This window comes from Phyllobates terribilis, unplaced genomic scaffold (assembly GCF_046119375.1).
Source record: "Phyllobates terribilis strain yellow unplaced genomic scaffold, ASM4611937v1 Scaffold_2__4_contigs__length_985480577, whole genome shotgun sequence".
NCBI lineage: Eukaryota > Metazoa > Chordata > Amphibia > Anura > Dendrobatidae > Phyllobates > Phyllobates terribilis.
Genome location: NW_027362762.1, coordinates 230,491,907 through 230,512,406, shown reverse-complemented (window position 1 = coordinate 230,512,406; position 20,500 = coordinate 230,491,907).

The following is a 20,500-nucleotide window of genomic DNA, read 5'->3' as shown; positions in this document are numbered from 1 at the left end:
CTTTCATTCGGTGGTCTTGAGAAGTCTGGTCCAATCCAGCCCTTGTTCATTTTTATAACAGTCAGCCTGTCAGCATTTTCAGTTGACAGGCGGATGAGCTTATCAGCTATAATTCCACCAGTGGCACTAGAAACCCGCTCTCATAAAACGCTGGCGGCAAGGCAGGCCAGGACCTCCAAGGCATAGAGAGCCAGCTCATTCCACGTATCCAGCTTGGATACCCAATAATTATAAGGCACAGAGGAATCACGGAGGACGTTGGTATGGTTGGCAAGGTACTCCCTCAGCATCTTCCCAAACTTTGCACTTCTTGTGAGAGTACCCCACGTCTCAGGGCCTGTGCAATGGGAGGGTCTGAGAAAACTCTCCCAGAACTTTGACAGTGTTTCCCTGCCTCTGCTGGATTGAAGTTGTGTCTCTCTCGCCAGAACTTCATGGTTGTCCAACGAAGTGTGCCCTCTGCCACCAGTGTTTTCAGATGGGAATTTTTTTAATAGTTTCGCAGCAAGGGCCTACTGGGACTTGTCCATTTTTTTAGACCTGTCTGCCTCAGGAATAAGAGATATAAAGTTCTCCTTGTAGTGTGGGTCTAGAAGTGTCACCAACCAGTAATGACTGTCACCCAAAATTTTGAGAACGCGAGGGTCATGGGAAAGGCAGCATAACATAAACTCAGCCATGCGTGCCAGACTACTAACAGGCAAGATTTCAGTGTCCTCAGCAAGAGGATGACTGACCATGCTCTCCTCCTCCTCCTCTCTGTCCTCTGGACATCCACGCTGAACAGACGGTATGACAGCTGTGCAGATAGTACCATCTATAGTGCATGAAACTAGCTCCGCTTTCTGCTCCTCCTCCTCATCCTCATTGTCACCCAATCCACGTTAGGATGAGATGAGGCTTAGTTGTGTGTAATCACCCTGTATTATTCCTTGCTCCATCTCATCGTGCTCCGCCTGCAATGCATCCTCTTTGATGTTGAGCAGAGAGCATTTCAGAAGACAGAGAGGCGGGATGGTGACTCTAATTATGGTGTCATCGCCGCTCACCATCTTGTTGGAGTCCTCACAGTTTTGGAGGATGGTACATATGTCTGACATCCATGTCCACTCCTGATGTCTTATATGTGGAGTCTGTACTGAATACCGACGGCCTTATTGATGCTTGAACTCAACAACTGCTCTCTTCCGCTCACAAATCCTTCCCAACATCTGCAGTGTAGAGTTCCAACGTGTGGTGACATCACACACCAGTCTTTGAGCCGGAAGCTGCAAACGCTGCTGAAATACTGCAAGGGCAGCGGAAGCAGTAGCTGACTTTCTAAAAGGGGCACACAGGCGGTGTACTTAACAAGCAGATACGGCAGCTTCGGGTAGGATTTGAGTAACCGCTGAACCATGAGGTTAAGCACATGGGCCAGGCATGGTACGTGTGTGAGCTCGCCTTGCCTCAGTGCCTCCACCAGGTTCTGGCCATTGTCACACACGACCATGCCTGGCTGTGGGTTCAGCGTTTTGAGCCACAGATCTGCCTGCTCTTTCAGAGCTGTCCACAACTCTTCAGCATAGTGCCGTTTTTCAGCTAAGCATATTAGCTTCAGCACAGCCTGTTGCCGCTTGGCCGAGGCAGTGCTGCAGTGCTTCCAGCTTGTGACTGATGTGGTCATTTCGGAGATGGAGGTTGAAGAGGAGGGGGAGGCTGAGGAGGAGGAGGTGCAGGAGCTGTAAACCATGGGGGCAACCCTGATTGACCTAGGACCCACAATCCTTGACGTCGGGAGGATGTGTTCCGTCCCAAGGTCCGACTGGGTCCCGGCTTCCATTATTTTAACCCAGTGTGCCGTCAGCAAAATGTACCATCCCTGCCCACAAGCACATGTCCACGTGTCCGTGGTTAGGTGGACTTTGCCGGCAACTACATTGTTGAGAGCACGGCTAATGTTTTTGGACACGTGCTATTGTAATGCGGGGACGGCACACCGGGAGAAATAGTGGTGGCTGGGGACCAAGTACCGAGGAACGGCCGCCGCCATCAGGTTGCAGAATGCTTCTGTCTCCATGAGCCTAAACGGCAACATTGCGAGCGCAAGCAGTCGTGAAATGTGAGAATTTATTAGTGTGGCCTGTTGGGCGTTGGCTGCATATTAATGCTTGCGTTCCAAGGACTGGGGTGTGGACAACTGAACGCTGCGCTGGGACAAGGACATGGATGTGCTTCCTGATGCTGCTTTCTGAGAGTGTGCAATGACAGGCGCAAGGTAGGAGGCGCCTTTGCATGCGAAATGGACAGGGGATTGGCTTGCATGCGCAACAGCGGAAGAAGCAATGGTGCCACCCGCAGACACTCTATCTGGACACTGGGGTTCGGCCCACAAAGTCGGGTGCTTTGCTGCCATGTGCCTGATCATCCTGGTGGTTGTCTGGCTGGTCGTTTTGCCACCCCTGCTGATGCTGTCCTGGCAGGTGGTGCAAATGGCCTTTTTGGGGTTATCAGCAGAGTCTTTAAAAAACAACCAGACTCGGGAAGACCTAACAGTTTTACTGGCAACTTCTTTCGTGTTGGTGTTACGGGGAATGGTTGCCTGCCATCTGTCTGCGGCCACCACACTGCTTCTTCCTGCCTGTTGGTGTGCCTTCCTCCCACTCCCTGTGTGCTGCTGTCCTCGCTCTGCATGTCCTCCTCCCAGGTTGGGTCAGTTACTATATCATCCACCACCTCGTCTTCCACTTCCGCACTCTGGTCCTCCTCCTGACTTTCTGGCAATTGTGTCTCATCATCGTCAACCTCTTGTAACACTTTCCCACCATCGCCTTCGTGTGACTGTGGCTGCTCAAATATTTGGGCATCGCTATACGCGATCTCCTCTTGCCCCACTTCAAGTAGACCGAGCAAGAGGCCCGAATCTCTAAATGGAAAAGTGAACAGCTCTTCAGAGTGTCCAATTGTGGGATCAGTTGTCTCTGGGTACTCGGCATGGTGGGAGGAAGGAGGATCAGGGTGAGGAATATGCGGTCCAGACTCATGGCTACTGAGACTTGATCGTGTGGAAGACAGGTTGGTGGTGGTGGTGGCTATGTGACTGGAACCATTATCCGCTATCCAACCAACAACCTTTTGACACTGCTTTGGGTTCAATAGTGGTGTGCTGCCTTCCCTTAGAAATTGGGACAGGAAGGTCAGGCGAGAAGATGTGGGTGTTTGTTGTGGCACAATTTCGGCTTGCCCACGGCCTTGTCCTCGGCCTCTGCATTCACCATTACCATCACGTCCAGTTCCCCTTCCCTTGCCACGTGCCTTGCCCATTTTAAATGGAGGACAGTATCTTCCACACTCAATACAAATGAGTGAACTTATATGTGATCCGTGTGATAGAGAAAACATTGCTTCAATGACACGATAAAGGAAATTTTTAATAGAGGCCAGAAATGGCAGTATTTTCTGACAACGTATATGTGATCCTTTTTACGGAGAAAGCACAGTCTTAAATAGCTGGATTTCTAGCGCTGTAATATGGAAAGGACCTGGCTCTATTCTGCAGTGCCAACAAGCAAATGGAACAGAAAAAATTGTGTTTTCTGGATTGCTTTTTAAGCAAATAATGAGGATTAATATCCAAAGAAAAGTATTCCGGGCCCCTGAGACCTGGGCCTTTTTATAGAAATATCTAACAGCAGCAGAAGTCAAAATTGGAATGGAGCCTCTTGTGCTATATGCACTGCAGTCTGCTATATACACTGCCTGCCTATACACCCTACCTGCCTAATATCTCTGCACATAGATTAGTCCTCAGAAGGACTGTTTGTTAAGATGGATATGTGTAATGTACGGTTTTTCTCCCTACACTGCCTAATACACAAGCAAATCTGTCCCTGACCCAGCAGCACCTCTCCCAAAACAAGCAAATGGCGCAGAAAAACGGTGTTCTCTGGATTGCTTTTTAAGCAAATAATGAGGATTAAGATCCAAAGAAAAGTATTCCTGGCCCCTGAGACCTAGGCCTTTATATAGAAATATCTAACACAAGGAGAATGACAGTCCATGCTCTCTTACTCTTTATCCTCCTCCTGGTCCTCCTCCTAGTCTTCCTTCTTGTTCTCCCTCTTCTCAGGCCATCCACGCATTGAACAGATGATATGAATGTTGTGTGGGTAGTTTGTAGTTCAGGAAAACAGCTCCTGTTGATCCACCTTCTCCTGCTCTTCATTATCACCCAATCCGCATTGAGATGAGATGAGGCTGTGCTGTGCATCATCACCCTGTATAGTTCCTTACTCCATCTCATCATGCTCCACCAGCATTGCCTCCTACTTAATTGTGAGCAGCGAGCGTTTCAGTAGACAGAGAAGCGGGATGGTGATGCTAATTATGGCGTCATTGCCACTCACCATCTTGGTGGAATCCTCAAACTTTTGGAGGATGGCACAGATGTCAGACATCAATGCCCACTCATCAGTTCTTATGTGCGGTGGCTGACTTGAATACCGACAACTTCCCTCTGCTGCTCACAAATCCTTACCAAGATCTGCAACGTTGAGTTCGAATGCGTGGTGACATCGCACACCAGTCAGTGAGCTGGAAGCTGCAAATGCTGCTGATGCACTGCCAGGGTGGCGGAAGCTGTAGTTTACTTTCGGAAATGGGCACACACGCGGCGTACTTTCACATGCAGATCAGGCAGATCTGGGTAGGTTTTAAGAAACTGCTGAACAAATAAGTTGAGCACATGGGCCAGGCATGCCAAGCTTCAGAGCCACCACCAGATTCTGGCCATTGTCACACATGACCATGCCAGGTTGTAGGTTCATCAGTGAGAGCAACAGATCTGTTTGCTCTGTTACAGCTTTCAAAAACTTTGCAGCGGTGCGCGGTTTGTCACCTAAGCAGATAAGCTTCAGCAGAGCCTGTTGCCCCTTGGCTGAGGTAGTGCTGCAGTGCTTCCAGCTTACAACTGATGTGGTCATTTCAGAGACGGAGGCTGAAGAGGAAGAGGATGAGGTGAAGGAGCTTTAGAATGTAGGAGAATCCCTGATTGACCCAGGACCTGCAATCCTCAATGTTGGGATTGATGTGTTCCAACACAGGGTCCTACTGGGTCCCGGCTTCAACAATATTAACCCAGTGTTCTGCAGAGAAATATACCATCCCTGGCCTCAAGCACTTGTCCACGTGTCCGTGGTTAGGCTCACCTCCCCAGTAACTGTGTTGGTGAGGGCACGGGTAATGTTCTGGGACACGTTCTTGTTTAAGGCAGGGACAAACAAACTGGGAGAAGTAGTGACTGCTGGGGATCGAGTACCCAGGGACAACCGCTGACATGAGGTTTTGGAAAGCTTCCATCTCCAAGAGCCAAAAAGGCAACATTTCCAGTGCAAGCAGTAGAGAAATTTGGTAGTTTAGTATTGTGGCCTGTGGGTGGGTGGCTACTTATTTGGGCTTTCATTACAAAGACTGGGGTAGGGTCAACTGAACGATGAGCTGGGACAAGGACGTGGATATGGTTGTTGACGGTGATGGTTGCAAATGTACAATGACAGATGCAGGGTAGGAAGCATCCTTGCCTGCATCATGCACAGAGGCTTGGCATGCACGTACAACAGTGGAAGAGGCAGTGGTGCCACCCGCAGACACTATTTCTGGACCCTGGCGTTTGGCCCAACTAGTGGGATGTTTTACAGTCATGTGCCTGAGCATGGTGGTGGTGGTCAGGCTAATAGTTTTGATGCCCCTGCTGATGCTGGCATGGCAGATGTTGCAAATGGCCTTTTTGTGTTATCTGGACAGTCTTTAAAAAAGAGTCAGATTTGGGAAGACCTAGCATTTGGACTGGCAACTAGAGATGAGCGGTGTTTGACTAGAACTGTTCGCCAATCTCAAATTCGAGCTGTTTTGGGCGGTGTTCGGGTTGTTCGACTAACCCGAACGATTTGCAAAAAATTTGGCTGTTCGAAGTTATGTTCGATAACTGTTCGTGCACCAAAAGCGTGTCCTGCATGTCTGGCGCTATTTAGAGCACCAATCATGCAGGGATTGTCTGCCACTCACTGTAATGCCACAGCCATGGTTGTTGTGGCATTAGAGTGATTGCCCAAATCGATGGGAACTGTGCTCACAGTGAAACATGAAAAGCCGGCAATTCAGTAGCGGCGTACACCGGTACCCGACAAATTAGAACCGAAAGAATAGAGCTTCACACATAGATTAGATAGATAGAAACATGTCAGTCACATATATAAGAAGTACAGTGACAGTGTTGCTTACTGTACTTGTCATTTAGTGTAAAGGATTTATTAAAAAAATATATTAGTGTTTTCATGCACCGTCTCTTTAAAAAAGCCGGCCGGCAATTCAGCAGCGGTACCCGACAATTTAGAATGGAAGGAATAGAGAATCACACATAGATTAGATAGATAGAAACATGTCAGTCACATATATAAGAAGTACAGTGACAGTGTTGATTACTGTACTTGCCATTTAGTGTAAAGGATTTATTAAAAAAAATATTAGTGTTTTCATGCACCGTCTCTTTAAAAAAGCTGGCCTGCAATTCAGCAGCGGTACCCGACAATTTAGAATGGAAAGAATAGAGCATCACACATTGATTAGATAGATAGAGACATGTCAGTCACATATATATGAAGTACAGTGACAATGTTGATTACTGTACTTGTCATTTAGTGTTAAAATAAAGGATTTATTTAAAAAAAAATTGGCGTGGGGTTCCCAGTAATTTTAGGCTCTAGCGGAGGTTAAGCAGACAGCTGGGGCAGATGTTTGAAGCCTGGGAAGGGATAATACCCACGGAGCTTCCCAGGCTACTAATATCAGCCCCCAGCTGAATGCCTAGCCTTTACTAGCTATTAAAATGGGGGACCCCCCAAAAAATTGACGTGGGGTCCCCCCTATTTTAATAGCTAGCAAAGGCCAGGCAGACAGCTGGGGGCTGATATTAATAGCCCAGGAAGGGTGCCATGAATATTGGCCCCCTCCCAGGCTAGAAACACCAGCCGTCAGCCGCCCCAGAAATGGCACATCCATAGGATGGGCCAATTCTGGCACTTAGCCTCGCTCTTCCCACTGCCCTGTAGCGGTGGCAGTGGGGTAATAGGGCTGGGGTTAATGTCAGCTTATAATGCCAGCTGACATCAAGCCCAGGTTAGTTATGGAGAGGCGTCTATAAGCCACCCCCATTACTAACCCCATAGTCAAAGTTAAAAAAAACACAAACACCCAGAATAAAGTCCTTTAATTGAAATAAAGACATAATTCTTTATTGTTCTAAATTAAACCATACTTACAATCACGCCCATTCCAGCTGAAGCCAACGATCCCCTGCAATAAAAGAAAAATAATAAAGCAACATAATCCTTACCTTTCCATGGTTCCCACGACAGCTTCAGCTCTGCTACATCGAGATGACAGGCTGGACCGCAGCAGAAAGCTGCCATCCAGCCTGTCATCCCGCAGACACTGAGAAGCGCAGGCTTGCTTGCGCTCCTCAGCGTCTCTCTGTGACGGCATCCAGATGAGCCGAGTTCATGTCCAATGAACTCGGCTCACCTCATGCACGTCACTGACAGCGTGGGAAAATTCTCCTGCACTCAGCGCTTTAGGATGAGAATTCTCCCACGCTGAAGCGCTGAGTGCAGGAGAATTTTCCCACGCTGTCAGTGACGTGCATGAGGTGAGCCGAGTTCATTGGACATTAACTCGGCTCATCTGGATGCCCTCACAGAGAGACACTGTGGAGCGCAAGCAAGCCTGCGCTTCTCAGTGTCTGCGGGATGCCAGGCTGGATGGCAGCGTTCTGCTGCGGTCCAGCCTGTCATCTCGATGTAGCAGAGCTGAAGCTGTCATGGGAACCATGGAAAGGTAAGGATGATGTTGCTTTATTATTTTTCTTTTATTTCAGGAGATCGTTGGCTTCAGCTGGAATGGGCGTGACGGTAAGTATGGCTTAATTTAGAACAATAAAGAATTGTGTGTTTATTTCAAATAAAGGACTTTTTTCTGGGTGTTGTGTTTTTTTTAAATACTTTACTAGAAATTCATGGTGGTCATGTCTAATATTGGCGTGACCCCATGAATTTCGGGCTTAGGGCCAGCTGATAATGCGAAGCTGGCCCTAACCCCTTTATTACCCAGTGAGCCACCGCACCAGGGCCCTGGATGAGTTGGGTACAGCGCCAGAAGATGGCGCTTCAATGAACGCGCCATTTTCCGGGGTGGCTGCGGACTGCAATTTGCAGCGGGGGTGGCCCAGAAAGCTTGGGCCTCCCTGCGCTGCGGATTCCAGCCCCCAGCTGCCTAGTTGTACCTCGCTGGACACAAAAACAGGGAGAAGCCCCATGTCAATTTTCTTTAAATTATTTCATGAAATAATTAAGAAAAAAATGGCTTCCCTACATTGTTGTGTCCAGCCAGGTACAAATAGGCAGCTGTTGGTTGGGGGCAGCCCGTTCCTGCCTGCTGTACCTGGCTGGACACAAATATAGTGCGAAGCCCCACGTCAATTTTTTTTTAATTATTTCATGAAATAATTTAAAAAAAAGGGCTTCCCTATATTGTTGTGTCCGGTCAGGTACAAATAGGCAGCTGGTGGTTGGGGGCAGCCCGTTCCTGCCTGCTGTACCTGACTGGACACAAATATAGTGCGAAGCCCCACGTCAATTTTTTTTTAATTATTTCCTGAATTTCCTGAAATAATTTAAAAAAATTGAAGTCGGGCTTCGCACTATATTTGTGTCCAGCCAGCTACAGCAGGCAGGAACGGGCTGCCCCCAACCACCAGCTGCCTATTTGTACCTGGCCGGACACAACAATATAGGGAAGGCCTTTTTTTCTTAATTATTTCATGAATTTCATGAAATAATTAAAAAAAAAATACGTGGGGCTTTGCCCTATTTTTGTGTCCAGCCAGGTACAACTAGGCAGCTGGGGGCTGGAATCTGCAGCGCAGGGAGGCCCAAGCTTCCTGGCCCCCCCCCCCGCTGCAAATTGCAGTCCGCAGCCACCCCGGAAAATGGCGCGTTTATAGAAGCGCCATCTTCTGGCGCTGTACCCAACTCATCCAGGGCCCTGGTGCGGTGGCTCACTGGGTAATAAAGGGGATAGGGCCAGCTTGGTATTATCAGCTGGCCCTAAGCCCAAAATTCATGGGGTCACGCCAGTATTAGACATGACCGGCATGAATTTCTAGTAAAGTATTTAAAAAAACACAACACCCAGAATAAAGTCCTTTAATTGAAATAAACACACAATTCTTTATTGTTCTAAATTAAACCATACTTACCATCACGCCCATTCCAGCTGAAGCCAACGATCTCCTGCAATAAAAGAAAAATAATAAACCAACATCATCCTTACCTTTCCATGGTTCCCATGACAGCTTCAGCTCTGCTACATCGAGATGACTGGCTGGACCGCAGCAGAACGCTGCCATCCAGCCTGTCATCCCGCAGACACTGAGAAGAGCAGGCATGCTTGCGCTCCTCAGTGTCTCACTGTGATGGCATCCAGATGAGCCGAGGTCATGTCCAATGAACTCGACTCACCTCATGCACGTCACTGACAGTGTGGGAAAATTCTCACGCTGAAGCGCTGAGTGCAGGAGAATTCTCCCACGCTGTCAGTGACGTGCATGAGGTGAGCTCATGTCCAATGTACTCAGCTTACCTCATGCACGTCACTGACAGCGTGGGAGAATTCTCCTGCACTCAGCGCTTCAGCGTGAGAATTTTCCCACGCTGTCAGTGACGTGCATGAGGTGAGTTCATGTCCAATGATCTCAGCTCACCTCATGCACGTCACTGACAGCGTGGGAAAATTCTCACGCTGAAGCGCTGAGTGCATGAGAATTTTCCCACACTGTCAGTGACGTGCATGAGGTGAGCCGAGTTCATTGGACATGACCTCGGCTCATCTGGATGCCGTTACAGCGAGACACTGAGGAGCGCAAGCAAGCCTGCTCTTCTCAGTGTCTGCGGGTTGACAGGCTGGATGGCAGCGTTCTGCTGCGGTCCAGCCTGTCATCTCGATGTAGCAGAGCTGGAGCTGTCCTCGGAACCATCGAAAGGTAAGGATGATGTTGGTTTATTATTTTATTTTTATTGCAGGAGATCGTTGGCTTCAGCTGGAATGGGCGTGACGGTTTGTATGGTTTAATTTAGAACAATAAAGAATTGTGTGTTTATTTCAATTAAAGGACTTTCTTCTGGGTGTTTGTGTTTTTTTTAACTTTCACTATGGGGTTAGTAATGGGGGTGTCTTATAGACGCCTCTCCATTACTAACCTGGGCTTGATGTCAGCTGGCATTATAAGCTGACATCAACCCCAGCCCTATTACCCCACTGCCACCGCTAGAGGGCAGTGGGAAGAGCGAGGCTAAGTGCCAGAATTGGCGCATCCTATGGATGCGCCATTTCTGGGGCGGATGACGGCTGGTGTTTCTAGCCTGGGAGGGGGCCAATATTCATGGCACCCTTCCTGAGCTATTAATATCAGCCCCCAGCTGTCTGCCTAGCCTTTGCTAGCTATTAAAATAGGGGGAACCGCACGTCATTTTTTTGGGGGGTCCCCCATTTTAATAGCTAGTAAAGGCTAGGTATTCAGCTGGGGGCTGATATGGGTAGCTCCGTGGGTATTACCCCCTTCCCAGGCTTCAAACATCTGCCCCAGCGGTCTGCTTAACCTCCGCTAGAGACTAAAATTACGGGGAACCCCACGCTAATTTTTTTTTTAATAAATCCTTTATTTTAACACTAAATGACAAGTACAGAAACCAACACTATCACTGTACTTATTATATATCTGACTGACATGTTTCTATCTATCTAATCTATGTGTGATGCTCTATCTTTCTGTTTTAAATTGTCGGGTACAGATGCTGAATTGCCGGCCGGCTTTTTTAAAGAGACGGTGCATGAAAACACTATTGTTTTTTTAAATAAATCCTTTACACTAAATGACAAGTACAGTAAGCAACACTGTCACTGTACTTATTATATATGTGACTGACATGTTTCTATCTATCTAATCTATGTGTGAAGCTCTATTCTTTCTGTTCTAAATTGTCGGGTACCGCTGCTGAATTGCCGGCCGGCTTTTTTAAAGAGACGGTGCATGAAAACACTAATATTTTTTTTAATAAATCCTTTACACTAAATGACAAGTGCAGTAACCAACACTGTCACTGTGCTTCTTATATGTGTGACTGACATGTTTCTATTTATCTAATCTATGTGTGATGCTCTATTCCTTCTTGTCTAAATTGTCGGGTACCGGTGTATGCCGCTGCTGAATTTGCCGGCCGGCTTTTTTAAAGAGAGTGTCTTCTGAGCAGTTTGTCAGCTTTTGGACACCTTTGAAGTTGTTTTCTATGTGTTTTTGTTTGCCTGCCATTGGTTTTAACGGTGTTCGACGGTGTTCTAAGGTGTTCCACGAACAGTTCGACGAACAGTTCCTCGAACATCCCGGTGTTCGACAAACCGAACCCGAACACTACGGAGGTGGCTCAACACTACTGGCAACTTCCCTCGTGTTGGTGTTTTGGGGAACAGTTGCCCACCCTGTGTCTGTGTCCACTCCTCTGCTTCTTCCTGTCTGTTGTGGTGCTATGCCTCCCTGACCCTCTGCGGTGCTGTCCTCGCTATGCATGTCACCTTACCAGGTGGGGTCAGAGACTTCATCGTCCACCATATCGTCTTCCATGTACGCTCCCTGTGCCTACTTCTAACTTGCTGGCAATTGTGTCTCATCATCATCATCCACCTCTTACAGCAGTAATTGCATTTTCTCACTGTCGCCTTCGTGTGTCCATGGCTGTTCAAATATTTGGACATTGCTACATGCTATCTCCTCTGGTCCTGCTTGAAGCGGACCGAGCGAGAGACGAGAATCTATAAATGGAAATGTGAACAGACCTTCATAGTGTGCAAGTGTGGGATCACTTGTCTCTGGGCACTCAAAATGATGGGAGGAAGGAGGATCAAGGTGAGGAATATGTAGTCCAGACTTACGGCTACTGAGACTGGACCATGTGGAAGACAGGGTGGTGCTGGTGGCTGTGGCAAGCTGACTGGTAGCATTATCTGCTATCCAACCAACAACCTTTTCATACTGCTCTGGCTTCAAGAGTGGTGTTCCGTGGCCCCATATAATGTGGGACAGGAAGCTAGGTCAACATGATGTGAGTGCTTGTTGTGCTTCCTCAGCAGGCACAGTTTAATCTTGCCCATGGCCTCGGCCCCTGCTTGCGGTATCAGCATCACATCCACTTCCCCATGCCTTACCACACGCCTTGCCCATTTTAAATGGAGTTTCATATTTTGCAACTTGCAAAAAACTGTCAGGATTAATACCTCAGTATTTGATCACGTCTGATGACCAATTCTTTTGACCAGTGTTGGTATAGTGATGCTATTGGTCAGCGAACAAGTGTGGAAATACTTTGGACACACAAGTAGCAGACTTTAAATGGAGAAAATATTTTGCAGCTTGCAACAAAAGACAGGGTTAATACTGCAGTATTTGATAACATCTGATGACCAATTATTTTGGGCAGTGCCAGTATAGCGATGATATTGATCAACAAGTGTGGATATATAAAAAATAGTAAGAAAGCTATCCCACCAGCGACAAGGTGGGGAATTGGATGTTTCGCCCCCAGCAATTCGTCCCTGGGTACATTTCGCCCCCACACATTTCGTCCCTAGCATTTGGCCCCCAGGATGTTTTGCCCCCACACATCTCACCCCCGCACATATCGCCCTCAGTTCAAAACATGCGGGGGCGAAATGTGCGGGGGCGAATCTTCCTGGGGACGAAATGATAGGGGCGAAATGTACCTGGGGGCGAACTGCTGGGGGTGAAACTTCCTATAACCGACAAGGTAAACCAGTTCGGGATAGAACCTACTCTGTCTAATATTAAAAAAATATTAAAAAGTGTGGATATATTTTGAACACACAAGCAGCAGAATTTAAATGGAGTATACTATTTTGCAGCTTGCAAAAAAATGTCAGGATTAATATCGCAGTCTTTAAATATGTCTGATGACCCACTTTTTTGGGCAGTGCCGGTATACCGATGCTATTAGTTAGCAAATACATGTGAATATATTTTGGACACACAAGTAGCAGACTTTAAATGGAGTATAATATTTTACAGCCTGCAAAAAATTGCCAGGATTAATACCGCAGTATTTGATCACGTCTCATGACTAATTCCTTTGGTCAGTGCCAGTATACCCATGCTATTGGTCAGCGAATAAGTGTGGATATATTTTGGACACACAAGTAGCAGATTTTAAATGGAGTCTAATATTTTTCCGCTTCCTAAAAAATCACGATTAATACCTCAGTAATATTTGACCACCTGAGTTAATGGACAAGTTTTTCTGCTTGCACAACAGCAATGCTCTTCAAATCAACAAAATTTGTCTGTATACTGCTAACATTCAAATGGAGCAGTAAAATAGTGAATTATATTGCTTTCCATCAAAATTATCAGGATTAAGAGCAAAAAGAATATCATTAGCCCTGAAATCTGCAGCAATTGATAGGAGATCCAGCAGCAGAAAGAACATGCAATTCACCCTATTCTCTACTATTCTAGCTCTCTACAAACTCTGCCTAACTAGTGCTATCAGTAAGATTAATATTCTTCAGGATGAGCCCTTACAAGAACTGTTAGAGTATATTAATAATAGTGGTGTGGAATCTCTGTTTAAAATAACATCAAATTCTCTCCCTTGCTCATCTGCAGCTCTCCCTACTCTGCCTCTTTGACCTGTAGACTGTGACGAGCAAAGGGTCTTAAATAGACTGGCTGGCCACATAGCATCATCAAATCACTGTAATGCCACAACTAACATGACTACGGCATTACCTTGACTGTCACGCAATCCTGGCATGGTAATTAGTAGTGTTGAGCGAGAACTAAAATGCTCAGGTGCTCGAAGCTCGGGCCGAGCTCACTGTGATACTCGGGTGCTCGACCCGAGCAACGAGCCCAATGTTAGTCTATGGGAGACCCGAACATTTTTGCGGCGGCTCCCCCGGCAGTCTGTAGAAAGCCTAAAAAGTGCCCAAAACGATAGTGACAGTGCTCAAATGCCATGGGGACAGCATGGGGATCGCCCTGGAAGCATTTCTGACCCCCAGGTCACTGCTGTCAACAACGTGGTCAGAGGCATTAAGCCACTTTTAAGGGCTCACAATAAAATGTTCAAAAACGAAAGTGAAAGTGCTTTCCTGTGAAATATGTTAACCCCTTAACGACCATGGGTCTTTCTGTTTTTGTGTTTTCCTTTTTTGCTCCCCTTCTTCCCAGAGCCAAAACTTTTTTAATTTTCGTTCAATATGGCCATGTAAGGGCTTATTTTTTACGGGACGAGTTGTACTTTTAAACACCATCACTGGTTTTACCATATCGTGTGCTGGAAAATGGTAAAAAAATTCCAAGTGCAGTGAAACTGCAAAAAAAATGCAATTCCACAGTAGTTTTTTGGGTCCTTTTTTTACCACGTTCACAGATTGCTAAAACTGACCTGCCATCATTATTTTCCAGGTCGTTATGAGTTCATAGACACCAAACATGTATAGGTTCTTTTTTATTTAAGTGGTGAAAAAAAAATCCAAAGCTTGCTAAAAAAAACAAAAAAAATGATGCCATTTTCCAAGACCCTTAGCTTCTCCATTTTTCGGGATCTGGGGCCAGGTGAGGGCTTATTTTTTGCGTGCCGGGCTGACATTTTTATTGATACCATTTTGGGGTAGATCCGATGTTTTGATCGCCTGTTATTGCATTTTATTGCAAAGTTGTAGCGACCAAAAAAACTTAATTCTGGCTTTTAAAATTTTTTTCTCGTTACGCCGTTTACTGATTGTATTAATTCTTCTTTTATATTGATAGATCGGGCGATTCTGAACGCGGCGATACCAAATATGTGTATGTGGTTTTTTTTTTATATATATATATATTTTATTTTGAATGGGGCGAAAGGGGGGTGACTTAAACTTTTATATATTTTTTATTTTTTTAATTTTTTTAAAAACTTTTTTTTTACACTTTCTCCTTGCTTCTATTGTCTCCAGAGGAGACTAGAAGCAGCAGTTGTCTGATTGCTTCTACTGCATACAAGCGATGAGCAGATCGCTTGTATGCAGGAGAAATGCTCACTTGCTATGAGCGATGACCACTAGGTGGCGCTCATAGCAATTGAGACATGACAACCACAGGCGTCTGCTGCAGACCCTGAGTTGTCATGCCCACCCATTGGTGACCCGCGATCACGTGACGGGGTCACTGATGGGCGGGGCTTAGGACTCCCGGAAGCGTGAGTTAAATGCCACTGTCAGAGATTTAACATGTTAACAGCCGCGGGTGGATTGCGATTCCAATAATCAGCTGACATGTGCTCGCTTCAGTGCGGCCTCACCGCCGGAGCCCCCGCTGAACCGGCCTTCCCGACCTGGTGCGTACTATTACTGACCAGGTCGGAAAGGGGTTAAGGAACATCCTTTCCAGGATAAAGACTTGTGTATAAGGTAAAATAAATAACCAAAAACAAAAATACTCCTCCACACCTTGGGCTATGTTCACAAGTAGCATTTTTTTATGCGTTTTTGCACGTTTGTATTGCTTTCAACCGTGACAAATGCATTCACCGGGAAATGTCATTTTAACATTTTACAACCTTATCTGGCCATGTGCTTTGTGACACATGCATACAGTGCTAAAAAGACATGGGAACAGCATGGGGAAGACCCCTGGAAGCATCTCTGACACCCAGGTCACTGCCTAAAAGTGTGCCTATCAGAAGTGATCCTTGCCGCATCAGAAGATGCAGACTTGCAACTATCCCCGTGCAAGGCCTTGTCCCAGGGCAGTGTTCAATTGTACCTCCCCCATAACTTGCAATACAAGCGCAAGTATGCAGCCTGCCACCCACCCACCCCCAGGCTGCAATACCATACTGCTAGCTTGCTTGCACTTGAAATTGGGCCTTTTAGGCATGTGGAGGTGGAATCTGGCCACCACGTCATGGCTGCATCGGTAGCCTGTTATTCATACACAGTCCCCAGCCGCCCGGCGGCCGGGTGTCCACGCTTGGTCCCCAGCTGCCAGGGGGCGGCCGGGTGTCCATACTCAGTACCCAGTCGCCCCGCGGCCGGGTGCCCACACACAGTCCCCAGCCGCGTGGGGGTGGCCGGGTGTTCATAAACGGTCCCCAGCCGCCCATATTTGTCCCGGTGCGCCTTATACACAAGCGCGCATACCAAAACATTACCTGTGCCCTCCCCAGTGCATTTAGTGGGAAGGACAGCCTAACCACAAACACGTGGACAAGTGAATGTGGCCAGGAATGGTCCATCTCACTGACGCCTTCACACTGGGTTAATATTGTGGAAGCCGGGACACAGTTGGACACTGGGATGCAACACGTCCTCCAGACATAGAGGTTTGCGGGTCCTGGGTCAATCAGGCTTCAACACAAAGTTCAGAAGGTAGACAGCAGCAGTGGTCGGCCTCCTACACAATGAGTAAATTATTCATGATCATGAGGCCATCCACCTCCTTAGCTTTCTGTTCCTTGGAATGCAAGCGCATGTATGTAGTAGCAGCTAGGCCTGAGGTGGTCAGCGTTTTGTCGCATATTCTACCTCCTTCGAGGATTGCTGGATGTTTTCCTGCTACTATCCCAGTTCTATGACTCCCGTTAAAACAAAGCTTCAGGTGATGAATGATGGAAGAGGTGGTGGCAAAGGAGAAAGAGCAGGATGAACAGGGACCATTCACATCAATATCTGGCCAGCCAACCACACATGTCTTGTAGGATATGTTTCTGTACCAAAAGGAGCGGTTCAGCTACACAGTTATAAGGCATACAGTGAATGCAATGCCTACCAAAAATTTCGAGGCACTCCAATGCCCCTTGGAAGTGACATGGTGGTCAGAGGGCCTTAACTAAACCGTTTTTTCCATTTAGAGCAACTGGGTCTCCTGTACACTGTTGGCCTAAGCAGGGAATGGAAGGCTTTCCAAAAATTATTAGGCACTGCAATGCCCCTTGAAACAGATGTGGATTACAGCGAATTAAAAACCTTCTACCCATTATTGAGGAGTGGGTCTCCCTTTGTGTTCGCCTATGCATTGAAAAGTAAAAGATGACAAAAATTAGGAGGAAATGCAATGCCCGTTGCAAGAGTCATGGAGGTTAGAGGTAATTAAAAACAACATGTCAATGCCCCTTGGAAGAGCTGTGGAGTTCAGAGTGGTTTAACAAGAGGGTTTTAATGCCCCTTAGAAGAGACGTGGAATTCAGAGTGGTTTAACAAGACAGTTTTAATGCCCCTTGGAAGAGATGTGGAGGTCACAGTAGCTTAACAAGATGGTTTTAATGCCCCTTGGAAGAGACGTGGAGTTCAGAGTGGTTTAACAAGACAGTTTTAATGCCCCTTGGAAGAGTGGTGGAGGTTACAGTGGAATAAAAAGACAATATCAATGCCCCGTGGAAGAGACGTGGAGGTCACAGTAGCTTAACAAGATGGTTTTAATGCCCCTTGGAAGAGTGGCGGAGGTCGCAGTGGAATAAAAAGACAATATCAATGCCCCTTGGAAGAGTGGTGGAGGTTGCAGTGGAATAAAAAGACAATATTAACGACCCTTGAGAGAGACGTGGCGGTCACAGTAGCTTAACAAGACGATTTTAATGCCCCTTACAAGAGCCATGCAGTGCAGCATATTAAAAACATTATTCCCATTATTGGGGAGTGGGTCTCCCATAGTCTTTGCCTATGCCTTCCAAGCAAAAGCTGCCAAAAATTAGGAAGGGGGAACTTGCAATGTCCCTTACTAGAGCCATGCAGTACAGCATATTAAAACATTATTCCCATTATTTGGGAGTGGGTCTCCCATAGTCTTTACCTATGCCTTCCAAGCAAAAGCTGCCAACAATTAGGACAGAGGAACTTGCAATGCTGGCAACATGGACCACGGTCACCCTGGTGGTATAGTGGTTGTGGAGGCTGAGGATAAGGAGAAGAGCAAAAAACAGCCGAAATGAGGAAGCGTATACCCATGTGTGGGTGTGAAGCGATGCATGGGAACACACCTCCCGAAATACCACAGTGGATTTGACTTTATGTTACTCTGCTGTCATTTGGTGGTGATGAGAAGTCTGGCCCAATCCAGCCCTTGTTCATTTTGATAAGGGTTAGCTTGTCAGCATTGTCAGTTGACAGGCGAGGCGGGTGTGAAGCGATGCATGGGAACACACCTCCCGAAATACCACAGTGGATTTGACTTTATGTTACTCTGATGTCATTTGGTGGTGATGAGAAGTCAGGCCCAATCCAGCCCTTGTTCATTTTGATAAGGGTTAGCTTGTCAGCATTGTCAGTTGACAGGCGAGTGCGCTTATCAGTTATAATTCCCCCAGCGGCACTAAAAACACGCTCCGATAACACGCTAGCGGCAGGGCAGGCCAGGACCTCCAAGGCATACAGAGTGAGTTCATTCCAAGTGTCCAGCTTGGATACCCAATAATTAAAAGGCACAGAGGAATCACGGAGGACGCTGGTACTCCCTCACCATCTTTTGAAACTTTCCACTCCCTGTGAGAGTACCCTGCGCCTCAGGGCCTGTAAGCTGGGCAGGTCTCAGAAAACAGTCCTAGAACATTGACAGTGTTCCCCTGCCTCTGCTGGATTGGAGTTGCGTCTCTCTCGCCTGTATGCCTTAGTTGGGCAGCGAACTGTGACCTCTGCCGCTAGCGTGTTCAGATGGGAATTTTTTTAATAGTTCTGCAGCAAGGGCCTTCTGGTACTGCCCCATTTTTGTAGACCTCTCCAACTCAGGAATAAGAGAGTGAAAGTTCTCCTTGTAGAGGGGGTCTAAAAGTGTCATCAACCAGTAATGACTGTCACCCAACATTTTGACAATGCGAGGGTCACGGTTAAGGCAGCGTAACATTAAGTCAGCCATGGGTGCCAGACTGGTAACGGGCAAGACTTCCGTGTCCTCACCAAGATGATGACTGATAGTGTTGAGCGATCACTAAAATGCTCGGGTGCTCGAAGCTCGGGCCAAGCTTACCGTGATACTCGGGTGCTCGACCCGAGCAACGAGCCCAATGTTAGTCTATGAGAGACCCGAGCATTTTTGCGGCAGCACCCCCGGCAGTCTGCAGAAAGCCTAAAAAGTGCCCAAAACGATAGTGACAGTGCTCAAAAGACATGGGGGCAGCATGGGGATCGCCCTTGGAAGCATTTCTGACCCCCAGGTCACAGCTGTCAACAACGTGGTCAGAGGTATTAAGCCACTTTTGCGGGCTCACAATAAAACGTTCAAAAACGAAACTGAAACGGGTTTCCTGTGAAATATGTTAAGGAATTTCCTTTCCAGGGTAAAAACTTGTGTATAAGGTAAAATAAATAACCAAAAACAAAAATACTCCTCCACACATTAGGCTATGTTCACAAGTAGCATTTTTCATGCGTTTTTGCACTTTTGTATTGCTTTCAACCGTGACAAATGCGTTCACCGTGAATTGTCATTTTAACATTTTACAACCTTATCTGGCCATGTGCTGTGTGACACATGCATACAGTGCTGAAAAGACAAGGGATCAGCATGGGGAAGACCCCTGGAAGCATCTCTGACCCCCAGGTCACTGTCTAAAAGTGTGCCCATCAGAAGTGATCCTTGCCGCATCAGAAGATGCAGACTTGCAACTATCCCCGTGCAAGTCCTTGTCCCAGGGCAGTGTTCAATTGTACCTCCCCCATTCCTTGAAATGCAAGCGAAAATATGCAGCCAACCACCCACCCACCCGCAGGCTGCAATAACATACTGCTAGCTTTCACTTGAAATGGGGCCTTTTAGTTTGGAGGAGGCCGAAGCTGGCCACTACCTCATGGCCGCTTCGGCAGCGAGGTATCCATACTCTGTCCCCAGCCGCCCGGCGGCCGGGTGTCCACGCTCGGTCCCCAGCCGCCAGTTGGCGGCCAGGTGTCCATACTCGGTCCCTAGCCGCCCTGATTTCTCCTGTCACCTTCCCCCACACTTTTCTTAGCCTGGCCTGCTTTAGAGCAGCATTGGACGAGCCCACCAGAGAACCAGACTCCTCCGATGGGCCCTGGCTTCTCCATCAGGGGAGTTGAGAGTGCCTAGGTGAGGAGCATGATGATGATGATAGAAGTTAGCATCTGCTTTGTTTTCTTGGAATGCAATCGCATGTATGTAGTAGCGGCTAGGCCTGAGGTGGTCCGCGTTTTGGCGCATATCCTACCTCCTCCGAGGATTGCTGGATGTTTTCCTGCTACTATCCCAGTTCTATGACTCCCGTTAAAACAAAGCTTCAGGTGATAAATGATGGATGAGGTGGTGGCAAAGGAAAAAGAGCAGGAGGAACAGGGACCATTCACATCAATATCAGGCCAGTCAACCAGATATGTCTTGTAGGATATGTTTCTGTAACAAAAGGAGTGGTTCGGCTAC